At 37.3% G+C, this 3740-nt stretch overlaps 1 pseudogene; it reads right to left on the bottom strand.

The window, feature by feature from the left end:
* Positions 1–2444: 2444 nt before the first annotated feature.
* Positions 2445–3411, bottom strand: LOC100626563 (olfactory receptor 7A17-like; annotated as a pseudogene).
* Positions 3412–3740: the final 329 nt, after the last annotated feature.

Consider the following 3740-nt stretch of genomic DNA (forward strand, 5'->3'; position numbering starts at 1 on the left):
GCTAGGGATGAAAAGTACTGGGCAGCTGGACATGGTAGGTTCTTACTATACAGTATAGGAAGAAAAGAAAAATAAGATGAAGCAGAGGTTTGTGATATAGGTTGACATCAGTACTCTTGAAGAAGGTGTGTAGTTTTATCTAAGTTGGTTTTAACATTTGATGTGCTATTAACAGAAAGGAGGCAACATGTATAATGATTTAATTTTTCCTGTCATATGGGAGCCTTTAAACATATTTATTTTTATTTTATTTTATTTTATTTATTTATTTATTTATTTATTTATTTTATTGTCTTTTTGCCATTTCTTGGGCCGCTCCTGCAGCATATGGAGATTCCCAGGCTAGGGGTCTAATTGGAGCTGTAGCTGCCAGCCTATGCCAGAGCCACAGCAACTCAGGATCTGAGCCATGTCTGCAACCTACACCACAGCTCACAGCAGCACCAGTTTGTTAACCCACTGAGCAAGGGCAGGGATCAAACCTGCAACCTTACGGTTCCTAGTTGGATTCGTTAACCACTACGCCATGACGGGAACTATTTATTTTTTTAATTTATTTTTTATTGTTATTTCCAACACACTTTTTTCCCCCACTGTACAACATGGGGACCCAGTTACACATACTTGTATACATAATTTTTTCTCCCATTGTTGTGCTGTGTTGTAAGTATCTAGATATAGTTCTCAGTGTTACACATCAGGATCTCATTGTTAATCCATTCCAAATGCAAGAGTTTGCATCCATTAACCCCAAGGAGGTCTTTAAATTTAAAGTAATATAGCCTAGCAAAGTTATATCCTTTGGCTGAAGTCTCACTTGTCACTGATTGAGCTTGAGTAACATTAGAGGAAAATGTATTTAGGGCCAGAACATGCATTAACTGGTCAGAAGAGGGTATACCACCTAGTAACATCAATAATAAGAGCCTTGGAGGGGAGAAACCCACCAGGGTAAATCAGAAGTAAAACAAATAACCATACGAGCCAGGTGTGAAAATCTTGGGATAATGGTCTACTTCTGATGTTGTCTTCTTTTTGTGCATGCATTGGTGTTTTTCTTATTAGAGCCTTGTATCAAGGTGAGTTTGAAGTCAGTAGTTCTCCCTATAGACCAGTCCAATGTAGAGGCCCTTCTTAAGTGAGAAATATAAATCTAAGAGTTAATTGTCTTCACTTTCTTCGTGCATATGGCACTTAAGAACTCCTGATAAGAAACCTTTTATCTAGGCTGGAGGCAACACTTCAAATGATGCTTTTCCAGAATGTATATGTATTCCCCTGGCTATCATGGGACATCTGATATTTGCCCAGAGACAGATTACAGCAATCGGTTTCAGAAACAAGCTTAGATTATTTTTCTTAGTAACTCAGTTAAAGTTTATAATCATGTAACATAGCAGCAAAGAACTATTTGGGAGGTGAGTTTTAGACAGCAAACACTAATCTCAATACACAAAACTAGAATATGAATCAAAACAATTTTTTCTTTAAAATTACCCTCACTTTAACCAAATATAACCAAATTTGGACTGTAGAAAGTACACTCCAAATGGAAAACACATTTTATAACAATTTCTTTTTCATTATTGGGTTTGCCAGGGAGCCGGGAAGAACCAAGTAGCTGTCTTGGATTTCCCATAACCCTGACTGTTCAATTCACAACTATTGTTTACCTATCTTAACTTATCTGATTTAGCAACAGACACTTACCAAGGTACGAGGGCATCAGGATGGCAAAAGTCTGACAATGAGGGGTTAATTTATCATGCTGAAGATCAATAGTAGTCTAAAACAATATTATATCCACTTTTAAACATTTTTCTTTCTCTATGGATTGTGCTTGGAGACATACATTTTATTATCAATTTTTTGCATAAAATTATGGTAGGCACATAGATGGCATAAGCTGTGTAGCAGAACAAAAGCCTAATGAATAGGAAAAAAACCATCATCAGTGATAACAAAAATTATGTTAAATTTTGGACTATAATGAACATCAATTAAGGTAGTGATATGCAAAATGATATTCACATGATTGAGAAAGAGAGGTCTCAGATTTTTATCTGTAATAGTGTTATATAAATAGCCATGATTGCTAAGAGGAATTTTCCCCGTACAGGAGTAGTACAACTCATGACTATTAAAAAAATGCTCTGTATGATCTATTTCATTTGAGAAAAAAACTATTCTTAAAAGATCCTTGTACTCCCTTGAAGTATATAAGAATTTCCAAATATGTCACATCCAAGGTTGGGAATACAATTTGGAAATAAGAAAGGGAAAAACTCTTGGATACTAGAAAGTTCACAAGGCTTAAAACTGAGTTACATAAATTATGTAGAGAAGTCAGAATTAAAATGGAAATTAGAAGAGGGAGTTCTACTTCTGCAGTTTGATCAAAGGCTGGCAACGTTTGTCTCAAGCTTTGAGCTTTGACCTTACATTCAAGTACACTTCTTAAGCCCTGGGACAAGAGGACCTTTTACAGTTACCTTTCTATAGAGTATTTTCAGACCCTTCTTTAAGTCCTTATTTCTCAAGCTGTGGACAAAGGGGTTCAGCATGGGTGTGACCACAGTGTACATCACCGAGGCTGTTGCACTTGAGTGGGAGCTGTGGGTAGCAGCAGAGCTAAGGTACACTCCTAAGTTTGTACGATAAAATAAGGAAACAACTGAGAGGTGTGATGCACAGGTAGAAAATGCTTTATACTTCCCTTGAGAACATGAGATTCCTTGTATGAAGAAAACTCTCTTTGAGTAAGAGTAGAGGATACCAGAGAGGGAAGTACCAGTCAGCAACACAGCTCCAAAATACATCACCACATTAATGAGAAAGGTGTCAGAACTGGCAAGTTGAATAATCTGATTGAGTTCACAGAAAAAGTGGGGTATTTCTAAGACTGGATAGAAGGACAGTTGCAACACCATTAAGCTTTCTAATAAGGAATGCAGGGCACTTATGATTCAGGACACCAGAACCAGCAGTAGACAGAACCAGAGATTCATAATGACTGTATAGTGCAGAGGGTGACAGATGGCTACAAATCTGTCATAGGCCATCACAGTCAGGATTAGGCTGTCCAATCCTGCAAAGAGTATGAAAAAATACATCTGGATGATGCAGCCTTCAAAGGGGATAACTGCTCTGTGTCTGGATATTCCATAGCATCTTTGGGATGGTGGTGGAGGTGAAACAGATGTCTACAAAGGACAGGTTGGAGAGGAAGAAATACATGGGACTGTGGAGGTATGAATCTGAGCTGACAACCAGGATGATGAGTAGGTTCCCAAACACTGTGATCAGGTACTTGCAGAGGAAAAGAATAAATATGATAGGTTGCAATTCTGATTCCTCTGAAAATCCTATAAGAAGAATTTCTGAAATTCCTGTTTGATTCCTTGGTGCCATGTCGTGTGGTGAGTACTAAGAAAGAGGAAAAGAACATGACCAATTTTCATATAAATGAGCATTACCACATTATTAAACTAGTACCACTCATAAAATGCCACAAATAAATTAATTTCAATATTCTGCTCATGGATTTTGTGCTCTTTAGGGAACCTGCCGTGCTAGCTCTAGTTAGCAACCTTTCTGCCTGTCAGTATTTTCCCCAAGATGTCATGTATTAACAGTTTAATGAGAAATTAATTTAGGCATTTGCAAAAAAAAATGAATTGGTACAAAGTTCCAGGTACTGTCTATACAGAGAGTATAGCGTGCTAAAAAAATAAATGCTG

The sequence above is a fragment of the Sus scrofa genome, chromosome 2 (genome assembly GCF_054392235.1).
Source record: "Sus scrofa isolate SSC_HxYL_T2T_F1_AM1 chromosome 2, Sscrofa_HxYL_maternal_Yorkshire_Landrace_v2.0, whole genome shotgun sequence".
Lineage (NCBI taxonomy): Eukaryota > Metazoa > Chordata > Mammalia > Artiodactyla > Suidae > Sus > Sus scrofa.